Raw genomic sequence first — 16,538 nt, 5'->3', positions numbered from 1 at the left:
AATTATCGGCATAAATCAGAATCTGAGTCAAAACCGTAATTCACTTTTAATCCAAAACATAATCAGTTGATAAATCTTTTATTCTATGGATATTAAAAACGATATTGTAATTTAGATTGGGATCATCCTCCGACAGACGTACTATCACATGCTGATCAGCCCGTGTGATAACACAAGGTCATGATTCGTAGAAACTTGACCCCAAAAACACGAGTACTCAAATAAAAGGAAATATACCAGCCTGTGGCAAAAATTGTCTCATAATATTCCATATGGCACTTAGTAATAGCCCTCCGCTGGACCGTCCATCCCGGTCACTTACGCAATTATGATCCAATCTTAATACCTTTTATTGAAATGGGGTCATAATAAGCGACACCCAAAATAATTTGATTCCCCCAATTCTTGGGTAGGAATATTCGCAACCAAATCCCTTTCCACAAAATCCAAAACATTTATAAATCCAGTAAGTTGATAAGCAAAATTACTTAGCTATTCTGAACATAGAACAGCAGAAGAATACTTCTATAAACAGAATTATTTAATTCAGCGATATGTAAAACATTTATCGATTCTAACTGAAAATAAGAAAAGCAATACTTGCATAAGAAGATTTAAAATAAATATCACTTGAACAATAAGTGATGATAGGGTTACTTTACTTTGGGTTTTTACCAGTTAGTCACACTCGTATAAACGCAATTATCTCATTCTGGCATCTCAAGGCATCACCGTCTTTCTTTTCAACACTTTACTGATATATTGCTCCTGCGATTTCTAGAAGCTAGTTATCTAATACCATTCCATCTCATTCTTTATTCAACGTCTTTTCTTGATCAACTCGAATGATCCGTATCTATAATTAAAAGATAACACTTTAATCGTCTAAACGATAATTACTCGACGAACTTCGCATCAAAACCCTATCGTCTACCCATACGATAACCCACGCATAAAGAAGACATTCAAATACAAGACTCTTGACCCACGTACACACGTAATTCATATAACATGTAAACACATAATTCACGTATCACATAATTCATATAACACATGACTCAGACATTCGATTATGCTTGACATATCCTCACTAACAACTTACTCCTACGATAATATATCCCGACTCGTAATTATTCATATTATAATAACACACACAACAATTAGGGTTCACATTCCCGGAAATCGATTCGATGCTCATTTTCAGAAAATACGTATACTAGTAATTTTACGAAATCAGGGTTAGTGATTTTAGCAAATTATTTCATCACATTGTGCAATCACGTTTCGGATAACACATGTGTATTTATATAGCCACTCGACGTCCCGATAATCATCAGATACGCTCCCGTATTTTCGTAGGTCAATTTTCCGGAAACCGGGCAGCGTCTCCTTTGTTTATCAGACTACCCGTCGAAGCAATTCGACGTCAATCACAACAATCAATTAATCCAAAAAATTAATCCAACAACCACCATTTATAATCCAAACCATTCAACAACAATCGCAATCAATTACGCAACCAAAATCTCGATACAATCTTTATATACCCGATAAATATTTTTCATTTTGAAAATAACTTTATGAACTAAATTAATATTTTAAAATTTTAGGACTCAGAACCAAATCATCACCGTCCACCGTCCGCTCGTATAAAGCCATCACGAACGGCGGCAAAATTTATTGGTGCCCGACAAAATTCGGGTTTCCAAATAAATTTCACCGATTAATTTCCAAAAAATTAAAATTAAATCCTAAAATCACAGAAGTCATACAACATCAATCATAAATTCGAATTAAAGCTTCAAATTTCCTCTACAAATTTAAAGAATCGATTCACAAAATTCACCATAGCACAATAATCTGGACTGAGTTATACACACACGTATGCGTGTGTATATATAAAAAAAATCAGACTATTACCGAAACCAGGCAGCCGGAATTAGAACGAGTCACCAGAAAAGAAGAAAGGCGGCCATATCGGAGTGAACATGGAACACAGCGGGAATGGAACAATCGGAAAGAAGGGAAAGAAACGGGAAAAGAAAAGAGGAGTGAAGGAAGAGAGGGGTGCCGAGATGTACGGGGGAAGGGGGGGTTTGGTGATTTTATCATTTTTTTAACAAAACACGCAGCAACAGAAACTGCCTGCACTTTCCACGTATTAGTGGTTACAACAAAATTAGGACTCGTATCATTATCCTTTCCTGGCAGCCCGATTTCGCCCCGCATTTCACAATTTAACGGACAACGTACGGATAAACAAGAATCGAAAATAACTGAAATGTTTTTAAAATTCTCAAAATATTTAAAAGTTAATAAAATAAAATTTTCATAATTTTTAAAGCATTTTTGAATCGCAACTCGTACCCGCATTTCACGATTAACGAACCGAACTGCACATAAAACAAATTCAGAAAATCACGAAAATAGTCTTAAAATGTTACAAAATAATTTATAAAAACTTAATTTTCGTAATTTTAAAGTAATTTTTGAAACGCAATTTATACCCGCTTTTAACAATTAAATGAATCAACGCGCAGGTGAAATTAATCCCAAAAAATTCAAAAATAATTTTAAAATTCTCGGAATATTTCAAACTTCAATAAATATGAGTTTCATAATTTTTAAAGAATTCGAGAATTAAATACATATTTTATAAATAAATGCAATCAGAAAACCATACAGAGCTAAATAATTAATAAAATATTGATTTTTAAATTTTATAAATCTCCAAAAATAATTATTGTAATTATAAAACCATAAAATCAATTTTAGAGACAATCCAAAAATTTATGCAAATAAATATCCGAAAATAGATTACTTAGCCGCTAAGTAACTATAAAAACGATATAATTTAAAACCATATTTGGATAATCATCAAAACTGGGCTTCTTATATAACACTTTATACGAAAATAATGTAAAAATATCCCGTCTCTCGAGAATACGGGTTTTGTTGATCTATCGAAATAACTATCGTACCGAAAATCTTGCGCCGGGCCGCGCATGGGTCAAACCGTAATCCGGATCGAAAAAGGCAAAACACGGAAAATGTCTGGAATTACCAGATTAGGTTAGAAAGGAGTTTTCGGAAGAGTTTAGGGTTGTAAAAATGCAAAAACGGTTGAAGTTGGAAGATTCCCGACATTATAAAATAATTTATAATTACTGAGGAAACATAATTTATTAAATCTATAAATCCTTTATAAAATCATCTAACAACCTATAAATTACCATAAAAATACCAAAATTATTTATACTTTATTTTAGACATTTAAAAATTAAAATACTCAAATTTTATCACATATAAACATCCAAACATCAATTCCAATTACGAGATAATTCGCCAAAATTAACATACTAATTACATAATAATCATTTATTGGTAAAAAAATAATTGCAAGATATTTCTCGGATATTACAAGACAATTTCAATTTACCGATATCAGTAAGATCGACTTTCAAATAATTTTAAAAATAATATATTTAAGAACGATATAACACTTAACAATTAACACATTAACATTTAATAACACCAACTCGTCAAACAGGAATAAAACATCCACCATTTTATTCCTTCTAAAATCATAAAACCACATATATATTTAAATAAAATTTATTATAACTCTAAAAATACTGGATATTACATAGAGAACTGGAGATATCAACAAGTCAAAAAGCTTATGTAGAGAACTGGAGATATCGACAAGTCAAAAAGCTTATGTAGAGAACTTGAGATATAGACAAGTCATTCTACTTGTAGAGAACTGGAGATCTCGACAAGTCAAAAGCCATGTAGAGAACTTGAGATATCGAAAAGTCATTTTACTTATTGATATGTAATATCTCTACACAACAAAAGAGATCTCGACAAACAACCCCATAATTCAGAATACAGACAATTTGAAGATCCAAGATTACCGGTCAACAAACAATTCTATCACTGAATTGGAAAGCCTACAAATGTAGCCTGAAGAATACGAGATCGATGGCCAAGATAAACTTGACTAAGGAGGGTCACAGACCTGGTAGATTCTTCACAGATATGTTAATCTATTTTAGTTAAGTCATTTAAACGGTGCATGTGTTAATCTATTTTAGTTAAGTCATTTAAACGGTGCATGTTTATCTATAAAATCTTGAATTCTCTCAAGAGAACAAGTCGAGTTCTTATTTTTAAAAACACAGATTTGTAGCAAGAAAAATTTGATTTAATATAAATCAAGTGAGTTTTTGATAATCTGCTTATGTGTTAGCATTTAGTAATTTATCTCTAGAAATTCATACAAATGTTTAGCTCCCAAAGCCAAAATATAATTCAAATTCAATAAAATACATTCACCCCCCTCTGTGTTGCATTTCATACATAACAAAACCCACATAAATACCGATAAAAAATAACAAGTAATGACTAAATATAACAATTTCTAGGCAACAAATACTCACCAGTTTAATAAAATACCGACCATATTCATAAGAAAAATGCCCGACTCATTATTTAGTCGTTACTAATTGGTCGGTATTAGGCTTAACCTAAAAAAACTTTCTGAGAGTATAACGACCAATTCGGTCGTATAATATACCAACTGATTCATCGACCGAGAATTGGTCATAATAAAATAAAAATGATAAAAAATATAGTCATTATAAATGGTCAGAGTTGTGCTTTTTTAACGCGTCATTTGTTATACCAACCTCTAATTTGGTCATAATAATAAAAAATGACCAAACGACAACAATAGATAGTCGGAGTTTTCCTTCTTTACTAATGTATAAGGCCATGTGTGGCTCTGACATGTCAGGTGGTTTCCCACGACATACCGGATGAGCCCTAACATGTGTCATGCCAACGTGCTAGTAGTCATAGTCAAATAGTGTAAAATTTGACCAAAACGTAAACATTGATGAAGGTTAATTCGACTGTTCTTGTGTCAATAGTTATTCGATGAAAACGATCGATTTTGGCATTATAATGATCAATTTGGAGGTCGATAAAAGCTCAGTTTCTTTCTTGTAGTGTTACTTTAAAGGTAATATCATTTTTGGTTGGCACTAACAATTTTTTTAAAATTATTTTCCAATATTTCATTTGATGAGTGAAAGATAAAAACTCAAAGATACCGTAGAAAAGAAACAATTCACATATACAAGTAGGTAAAAAACAATGAGCCTATGGGTGGTATACTTTCTGAAGCATCATGAATTTTTTCCCAATTAATTACCCAAATTTAATTTATCGATAAAAATATATCTAAAGTACAACTGCTGTTTTATAAAAGTAGGTAAAATAAATACCAACTTAAATGATTAGGATTTTCAAAATTAAACTAATTTGGATAAGAATAAAAATATTGTACACTAAATTTATTTGAAATCTTCACAGTTGGTAGATTGAACTAAATAAAAAGAATTCCCATGAAAAAATTAATGTTTATCTTCATCATCAAAGGTCATTCTAGTTTTAAATCTTTTCTAGTATTCTTTCATATAATTTAGTGCATATGATTTTATTAATAAATTTTATCAATCAAAAAATAAATCATCTAATGTAGAAGATAAGATAGAAATTAAATACACTACAAGAAAAAATAGTAAAAGCGACCAAACAAAAGTGACCAACTATAAATTCCACCAAAAACGGTGGCTTTTAAGGTCAATCTCACTTTACCAAAAACCGCGCATAAAAGCGACCGATATCGGTGGATTTTGTAAGCGGTCGCTTTTATTCGGTGGAATTTATCGTCGGTGGCTTTTAGTCGGTGGCTTTTATTGAAAAAAGAAACAGCCTATTTTTCAGCGGTAGATTTTAAGGTTGCAAGATTTGGTGGGAAAATTGCCGCCAAAATGAAGTTTGAAATTTAGAAAACAGAAGCGACCGTTCGGTCGCTTTTAAATTAATTAACAAAAAACATTATAAAAAACGGATGTACCAACCAAGGAGACCTATTGGCATAAGATATTGTTCTTCCGCAAAGCACACACACAACTAAATTCACAAATCTTAAAACATGGCTGACCTATCTTCATCTTCTTCTTCTACTCCAACCCAACCTCTCTTCCTATCCAACCCATACCCATCTCAAATCCCATCAACATCCGACCCAGAAGAAGAAGAAGAACCCACCCAAATTACTTACAACTACAATACCCGACCCATCAAAGACCTCCCATTTATCATCCTCTTCTCTCTCTTTATTCTCTCCACTTTTGTCTTTAGAATCTTTCCTTCATTTCATCATAATCCCAATTAATCTCACATTTCTTCTTTTTCTTATGAATTGAACACTTCTTCTTGCATCAAACCCACTTGAGTGACTCTTTTAAACAATTTCCCACCAACGAAATTCAATCCTTTTGAAGTCTTGTTTTGGACTCTTGTTATTACTTTGGTTTTCAGTGTACCTTGTGCTGCTTTTTTGCTTACTTTGCTTAAACATTATACTAAACAAATTGTTTATGCTTCACTACCATTTTTGTTATAGTTCCTATTTCTGTTAATATTTATTGGTTTGTTGATTGTACTGTCACTTCTTCTTGTACTCAATCATTTCCTTTAATTTATCGGATTTTGATTTTCTTGTTTGTTTTCTCGATCATTGCGGTTGTTGGTTGTTGTATGGATTTTTGTGTGGATGTTTATTGTTTTTTTCTAGCTTTGACTCTTGGGTTGTTTGTATATTTTTTGCCGTTTGTGATGTTTGTAGTGTTTACACGGTTAAATGGGAAAATTGTGCCTCGAGAAAAGGACGGAGAGTATTATTGTGCTTGGAAGCAAGATGGATGGGTTTCGGCTTAAATCTGATTTTGTTTGTAAAAATTCTAGAAAAATGAGAATAAATGGCAGGCTTCTAGTCATTTTTGGTTACAATATTTGACCATATAAAAGCCACCGATTTTGGCGTCTTTAATCTAGAAGCGGGAATTTTAAATTTTAACAAAAATTACAAGCGGGAGATTCAAATTTTCACCAAAATATTGAAAGGAAAAGCTGAAAAGTTGACCGGGAATAAAAGCAACCGACAGTGCGGTCGTTTTTATATAAATTCCACTGCTGAAAACAATTTCGACCACGTTAAAAGCCACCGACTTGAAACGGTTGATTTTATAGCAAAATCCACCGATTTCGGTCGTTTATAGCTAAAAGCAACCGATTTTTGACCGGTGGCTTTTAGCCTTTTTTCTTGTAGTGATAATATTTTCTTGTAAAATGATAAAATTAATTAAATGTGAATTAAAATCTAACCAATAATACAATTATTCTTGTATATAAAATTAGAGTACATAGGAGCCCATTAAAGTCTTAATAATCTTCTATTATATACATATACACATCCCCACACTAATATAATTAAACAGAACCCATTATCTTTTTAATTATTATGTAAATGTGTTCACTTGTAAAAATACAAAATCCCTTATGCACATTAGATATTTAACAATCAATTTCATGTATATGAAAAGGGATTTTAGATAATTGACAAAAAAGGAAAGATGTTATTTCATAACAAATGAGTGATAAATTACTAAAATCTAAGAAGAATGAAATTTCATATCCACTTCTTGATTAGACATTGTCATGACCCCGATGTAAGTTAAGATGAGGTATTAACCCTTATTTCTTACACTTGATTGGGATTCCTCAATCTACTGGGCGGCGGCCTTCTACTTCTCTGATAAACTATCAGCGGCTTGTCATTCATCTTTTCCTGGCCACTCACTGGGCATTGGTTAGGCAGACTTAATTTTTTTTTATACCTTTTCTGCAGATCCCCTTATCTGGTGGCCTCTCATGGATGACAGTTCTGCAGAAGCAACAAGGCGTCAGCACTTCTATCTCCTTTAAACTGGGTTTTGTGACTGTGGATTTAGTTTTAGGTTTGAACATCATTATTTCTGAACAAAGGATTAATCAAAAGATTAATCAAAAGAATAACTACGAACAAAGAAATGAGTACTAAATTATATTAATGGTCCACAACAAAATGTGGTGACTTTATTTTGTGGCTATTTAGATGTGTGTGTATTTATAAGAAATACTAGGGTTTGAAGGAGGGAAATAAAATTTGGAAATGGTTTCGAAGATGATTGGACCAAAAGAACACAAGAGTGAGCTTTGGTAACCAAAAAAAATTTAACAATACTAAATTATTAGTGTCATCAACCCATCTGGTCTTAATAATACAAAATTTTTAATTTCATCTCGCCATCAAGTATGACCCAGCTATTAAAAAAACCAAATTTTTAATTTCATCTGCCCATCTAGTATGACCGAGCTATAAAAAATGACAAAATGACCTTACTTATATGCTAATCCAATTAAATCAATATAGTCAAACTAGTGTGATATGGTGCAATTAGTCAATCCACCTTAATTTAATGGTGCCATTATTTTTGGTGGACGCTAATATTTTTTTATATTGCTTTCAAATGTTTCAATTGATGAATAAATGGTAAAAACTCAAACATACTTTCTAGAAAATAATAGACAAATAAGTACATAAAATATAATGTGAATGTGCATGGTATACTTTCTCATGTAAAACTATTTATGTGGTCATGAATTCTTCCCAACTAATTACACACATTCATTTGTTGATAAAAAATATCTCTAAAAGTGTAATCCGTGTTTCCAAAAAATAGGTAAAATAAATACCAACTTTATTGATTATGATTTTTGAAATTAACATCAATATCATAATAAGAATAATTTAAAAAAAATTAAAAACTGTATGTTTAAAATTATAGAACTTAGTGAATTCTTTTAAAAATTCAAATAGTATTTCTTTTGATGCAAACATAGAACTTCTCCTACCTCAACTTTTTATTAATTTCATGTATGCGACATTTGCTCGAATTTAGTTTGAGGTAGGTCAACCATAATTTTCCGGTCGTCCCATCAAACGTAAAAATAAGCAACGACAGTCTTATTTAGGAGCAGTCGTATTTAAACCATCGTATTAGTTGTAAATACAATAGTTTCATCAATAATTTTAGCCGTAGAGGAACAAGTGCAGCAGAAAGCACATTTTTTTTAGATTTCAAAAATGATTTCAACCGAAAATGGTTGTTATTAAATTTTGGAAAAAGCGGGAAAGCTCTGGCGGTGTTTGAATTTTTTGTTAAAAAGGACGGAAACAATGATTTCTTTTCTTAGAGAATTTAAAGTTGATTGCAATTTCATTCCGTTGTATTAACAAATACAATCGATGACCATTATTTTTGAGCTATATATATCATCGTATTTCTGGGTGTGAATGTACAATTCCTTGCAGTCGAATTTAACCAAAAAATTTTGAAACTCTACTACGTCTTCATTTAAGTTTGCACTAGCCCCAATTTCACCCACTATGACCAATTTTTCTCCTTGTTTCCTCCATTTTGTCGATTTCTTATCGATGTAATCATCTTGAATCTTCAACTAAGTTTAATATTTAGCGTTTCAGTCATTTTTAATATGTTCATTTTTAAATTTCAATTAGTGTAATTATAATAACTTTTTATATGATTGTCTTTTATGTTTTGTTGAATGATTTAATTACTTGAAATTGTTAATTAGTATAATTTTTTAATCAATCTATATATAATATTGTAAATTACTACACTATTATTATTAACTTTTAAAAATAAATAAAATATATATTTCAATTATTAATTTTTTTTTACTAAGTTGAGTATATTTAGACAAAAAGGACACGGTTCTATGATAGGCCCCTAGAAACCATTATCTATAATCAATCTAAATAAAGATTGAGGATAGAAAGCCAAAATAACACAAGGCAAGAACCTAAACTAGGACTACCAATCTGCAATGAGCCCTATACAATCTGAATTTTTAAACCATACAGATGAAGAAATGTGAGCCTTAACATCCACTAGGATCCCCTGAATGAGTTTGTGAGGGCCAAAACTCCCTTTGTCATGCCTTCGAGCGTTCCTCTCACGCAAAGTATGATAGCAAAAAATTTGAAGGCATGAGAGGGTCAAGGATTTTAACGCTTTATGCTTTACTGTAAGGCAAGATTCCAGGAGTTGCACCCACGTGGAACCGTCAGGAGTCATCTTTAATTTGCTGAAAATGGACTGCAACATAAAACTACTCTAAGAGCAGCTAATGAAAAGATGATCATGGGACTCGAGGCCACCTACACATAGACAACAAAAGCTATCCACGGTCAAACCAAATCTGGTTAGTCTATCTTAAGTTGGGAGACGCCCTAGACATATTAACCATTTCAAAAATGCATAACGCGGAACCACCAGGGTGTGCCAAACACCAGGACTCCAAGAGCATTCTTGACCTCTATACCGAGTCTTGTCCCAAATAAACCAAGTTTTAATTTTCTTCAAATCCAAATCGCACCAAGTTATATCTAAATAATTATTAATTAGTTAAATTAAAAAAATCATATTTATATAAAAGTCATTTTGGTAACACATTGGAATATACCACAACATCAAAAAGGAAAAGTTGCGATAGACATCTGCTTAGAAGGCTATTATTACACTTTTTTTTGCAACGCCATGATAAAGGTTTGCAACATCTAACCTATGGCGTAGTGTTATTTTTAATTTATGAAAGGAAAAATTATCTCTTACTAAATGGAAAAAGGGAGGTTTTAATTAGAAAAATTCATAAACTACCTTGGCCCAAATAAAACCCCCTGTCCTGTCTTTCTTCTTTTCTCGTGAATCTCTCGAACTATCCTGACTTTCTCCCTCTCTCCTCGATATCTCTCTAATTTTTCACTTATTTTTCAATCTGAAATTAGCCTTGTGCTTGGTTTTACTCCCTCTATAGTTCCGTGTGACCCTGTGTGTGCATATGTTTGTGGAGAAATTTTTCTGAAACCCATTTCGGAGTTCATTCAATTTTTCTGGATTTTTAAATGGGCATAATGAATTCTAACTTGTTTCTTGCAGATAAGTATGCCTACATCGAATCGAACGATTGACGTATAGGCATTAGGTATTGGCAACGCCCTGATTGCTTTCATTTTGTAGAGAAATTTATAGGTAAGTTATTTATGGTGTTATCGGAGTTACTGCTCGTATTTAAAGGTGCTGAAAGATGAAAAAGGTGTGTGTATATTCTGTATGTGTATATGATGCAGAGTGTCTACCATATAGAGAGCAAAATGGGAGGGCTAGGTATAAATTAGAATGAAATCAGAGATGGGAGGATAGTCTCATATTAATATTTTTATTTAATACAAATGTGAGGGAGTAAGGGAATTGTTTGGAACATTTTTAGAATCCGTTCAATCAAGCACACGCTTTTTATGAATATACACTCAATTAGGTATATAGGCCATAAAACCTATATTGGTTATCATGTGCACACACTATAATAATATTAGTTATTTAGGAAATTTTCTCCGTCAATTAACCCCTTTTTTATTTAGTGTTTTCAAGGAAAAATGAGATTAGACTCTTTAACCAGACTAAGCAGGTTTTGGCGGAAAAATATGAATAAATGCTAGTAGGAAATTAAACTAGTAATAACAATTTAAATTGATAATGAAGTTAGCTGAAAAAAGACAAAAATATTGGAAAAAATCTATTTTTCATTTTTCTTTCACAAAAGAATAAGAAAAAAATTAAAACAACTACATGGTCACAATTCTTGTATATGCATAACACAAATTGAATATAATAATTAATAAATTTTAGGTGAAATCTTAATAAAGCAATCTAAAAAAATTACTAAATGCATGGTATAATTGAAGATTATGATATTAAAAACCTATTATGAAAAAACATGTCATTTTCTCAAATATCAAATAGAATATATGTGTGTCTTTATAGTAAATAATATATGTTCTTTACATCAACATAAAAAAGATTGTATGATAAAAAGTGCATGCCTATGATTTCTCACATCTCTTTAAGAACTAGTTGGCATGGTAACTAGTTGGCATGGTGGCTCGTAGAAGTGGCCAAATAAGAGGGCTGGATGAGCCATGCTGGTTTGCTAGCGAGCTAGTTTAGCTAACTCAGGAGTCGTGAACGGCATGTATAATTTCGCAAGCCGCGCTGAGTTCGGGCCGAATGAAGATAAGTTAGTTAGTGTACGGCACGCGAATTTAAAGAGATAGACGAGTTACGTGATTTGCAGAATTGTTGTTGGAGATAGGCGCATGTGGGACTCAGCTCGGCTGTCCTTGGGCGGGGAGAGCCTAGGCGAGTTAGGCTCTATTTGTTTTTAATTTTTATCTAATCCCATGGGTACCTAAGGCATGCAAAATATTAAAAACTCATGTTTCAATTTCAATATTATTAATATTATATTTATGTGTAGTGTGTTGACTGAGGAAGGAACATCAAATGATTAAGAATTGATGGATTAATCAAATATATATATTAGAAATTCAATTATTATTTCTAAAACTTTTTTATGAATAATTTTCTTTCCCTTCTCCATTTCATGAACTAAAAGTTTTGGATGTGGAATTTTAGGACAAACTAATTTTATTCATTTCAAAATAATGATCTTTTTAATTTATCTTTTTTCTTTTATTCATATTATAAACTAAAAATTAACTTGGATTGAAGTTGATGTCTAAATTATGCTACTAAATTCAAGAAAAATATTCATTATGATATATGAGGTCAATAGTAGCCACAAAAGACATCATATAATTCCGTATTCTTACATTTTTATTAATAATTTTTGGGGATCGGAATAAGGAAAGATGAATAAAATATGGTAACTCGGGTGGATTCTGAATTGATATTATATTGTGCTTCCTTGGAATTACATGCGGGCCATGCCGAGCTGCATGAGCCATTACAAGTTGGTTGTCAACTTGGCGAGTTATATGAGTTGGTGAGCCGAGGTGATTCAACGAATTGAGCCGGGTCAAAACACGCGACGAGCTGCGTGCTGATTTACGAATCCAGATTCTTTAACTCATGCTCGCTTCGTCTATAAATACGAGTTGTGTCGATTCTAACTCCGCCCAAACAGAGCTATTTTTTCACAAGTAAAATGGTGAGCCAGAGCGAGTTAGGCGATCCGACATGCCCGTTTAGCCTTTTGTAGCGGTTAGAAATAGTAGGCTATCTTGTAGTCTTATGAGCAGCAAATCTTCATTTTCATCACGCTATCTTCTTGGTGTAACAACTCAAAACATATAAATGAGGTAGACATTGTACGTAGGAGAATAGAAAAGACTTATTATATAAATTAAAAACAACCTTTAATTCATGCTATATATTCTCACTGTATTGACAACATATTTGTGAGTTTTTTTCAAAAAAATTCAACTACCATAGTAAAACATACACGAACATAATATACTTTATGTATTTTCAAAAAATTCAGTCACTGAATTGATTTTAAACATATAGTTTTATAAATATTTCTTGAATTATTATTATAATATCGTTGTTAATTTTGAAAATCGTAATTAATAATGTTGATATTTATTTTACCTATTTTTATAAAACATCAATTATACTTTTAGATCTATTTTTTATCCACAAATGAAATTTGTGTAATTAGTTGAAATAAAACTTATGACTTCATGTATATAGTTTTACTTGAGAAACTACACTACCCATAATATGAGTTCTTTTTTACTTGTATTTATGAATTATTTTGTACACACTATATTTCTATTTTTATCTTTCATTCATATAACTAAACATTTGAAAACAATATCAAAAAATTGTAAGTGCCAACAAAAAATAATAACACCATACATTTGAAAACAATATGAAGAAAATTGTAAGTGACAATAAAAAATTATAACACCTTTAAGGTAAGGTGAATTGACTAAGTGGAACATACTTGAAGGTTTATTATTAATTCTCAAACACTAGTTTAACTACATTGATAAAAAGATACCATATGAGTGAGGTGTTTTTGTCATTTTTTAGTAACTTAATGGGGTGCTGACATTAATAACTTAGTATTGTTAAAATTAGATGGGGAGATGACACTAACAAATTTGTATTGTTAATTTTTTATTATTACCCTAAATAAAAAGCCAAATATTGTAGTGTTGTGCCCCACTGGGCTTCATAATAATTTTGAAGTTTTAATTCCCTATTCCAAACCCCCTACTAGTTTCTAAAAAGCCTTGTTACCCAGTTAAATCTCCATAAGAGCTACTCCTGACATCCTGGGAGAGACCACCAGAAATGGGCTCAGTGATTTACGAGCAGAAAGCAGCTGATAGTAGTTTACCACAACAGAGGAGATGGCGGCACACTGTATTGAGGAATCCCAGTCAAGTGCAAGAAAAAATTTAGAAATTATACATGATACCAACTTAATTGATTATGATTTTCAAAATTAAACTAATTTGGACAAGAAAAAATATTGCAAATGAAATTTATTTTGAAATCTTCACAATAGGTAGATTGGACTATAGAAATGAATTCTCACACAAAAATTATTATTTATCTTCACCGTCAACCATCTTGACAGTTACTTCTTAAATGAATGGCTCAAGCTGGTAGAAGTTCTAAGAGGAACTGAGATTGTTGAAGAACTTGAATGCCTAGTCAGACTCAATAATCTAATGAGAGAAAAACCGGGCTATGAAAAATTCAGATGATCATGTAATTCAATTCTGTATGTAACTGCAACAATGTATAAAAGTTGTTTTTTGCAATTTGGTCAATCTTATTTTCTTTTATTTTAGCTTGGGGTTAGTCTTGTTATGAGGCATTTATTTGTGACAAATAATCTTCTCAAAAATTGGGGATGATTGTTGTGCAAGACAACGTAATAAGACTAAGACACCTTGACAACCCTAAGGATAAATTATATGATTAACTGTATTTTTTGAGTCGATAAAAATGTTAAGTAGATTAGACTGGACAATTTTTCTATGAACAACCATCAAGCTAAGGATTAATCAAAAGAATAACTAAGAGTAAAGAAATGAGTACTAAATTATATTAATGGTCCACAGCAAAATGTGGTGACTTTATTTTGTGGCTATTTAGATGTGTGTGTATTTATAAGAAATACTAGGGTTTGAAGGAGGGAAATAAAATTTGGAAATGGTTTTGAAGATGATTGGACTAAAAGAACACAAGATTGGGCTTGAATAACCAAAAAAAATTAAAAATACTAAATTATTAGTGTCATCAACCCATCTAGTCTTAATAATACAAAATTTTGAATTTCATTGGCCCATCTAGTATGACCCAGCTATAAAAAATGACAAAATAACCTCACTTATATGCTAATCCATCAAATCAATATAGTCAAACTAGTGTGATATGTTGCAATTAGTTAATTCACCTTACTTTAAAGGTGCCATTATTTTTGGTTGACGCTAACAACCTCTTTATCCCAGAGCTCTCCAATTGCAATATATTTTAGTTGAAAGTTTTATGTTTTAGTATTCAGGAAAAAGTTCTCATATAGTTATTTTTGTGCAGGAATGCTTCGCTTGGGTCATGTCAATGTGAAAACGACAATTAGAGAGGTATCCAAAATGGGTTGTGGACCTCTGTCAAGTAACCTTATGAGGACAGATACCCTTGAAGAAGGTGGGACACCTTTTATGATCGATTCTATTTAACTAATCTATTTGGTTTAAGTGTCAACTTTAACTCGTTCGTATCTTTCAACTTAAACCTCTTATTTTGCAGATTTTCAGCAATGGTGCATTGTTTGTCTCGCACTGGGGATCGTGTTACAGGTGTTTGCACCTATTGTCAGTATTTGAGTTCCATTTTACTATAGCAAAGCAATGGCTATAGGGGTTTTTAATGTTGTCATTATTTTACTTTTTTAGGTATCTGGTTTTATAACACATACATGGAAATTATTTTTCTATTGCTCTATGTTTCTGACCTTTATTTATGTACGTGTCGTCTGTAACTTCTGTATATAATATTATCCGCTTTTATGTTAAGATGGGGACGAATGGGATTTGAGTTTATTTAGACACAAAGTTACAAGATAACTTCTAATTGATATGGAATATAATTCTATCTCCTAAAATATATCAATCAGATATCATATATAATTCTTCTAATCCTCTAACTCTTTCCATGCATATCTTCCTCTATATTAGTCTCGATCTTCTTTCCTGTAAATCAGCTTCCTTCCTTAGTTGTTAGTTCTCCAGTACTTAATTTCTGATATCCATCTTCTGATATTATCTTCTGATAATCTAAGTCCTGATATCCTTAAGTCCTGACTTCCGGTAAGTCCTGATTCCAATAAGAACTGATATTTCCTGTTTGTTGAGATCTTAAAACTAAACATGAAACATATTAGACATGACATCTCAAATATATCAAATAATGTCCCCCACCATGTAAATTATGCAAGAATGTACAAGCTAATAGATTTGATGATGCGAAAAACATTTAAGTTCAAATGCAATAAGAGTTTAATAAGACTATTAATTACAACTTACAAAACATCCAGCTTTACCAACATCACTGAATCAATCTGAATCGATAATGATTCTTAACAAAATCATTTATCAGATTATCTTCAGCTTTCCTCAGAACTTTAGCTAATTATGCTTTGACCTGCATCAGTTCTTCTTCTTTACTATCACCAAT

This window comes from Apium graveolens, chromosome 6 (genome assembly GCF_009905375.1).
Source record: "Apium graveolens cultivar Ventura chromosome 6, ASM990537v1, whole genome shotgun sequence".
Taxonomy (NCBI): Eukaryota; Viridiplantae; Streptophyta; class Magnoliopsida; order Apiales; family Apiaceae; genus Apium; species Apium graveolens.
Note: the sequence above shows the minus strand (reverse complement) of the source record.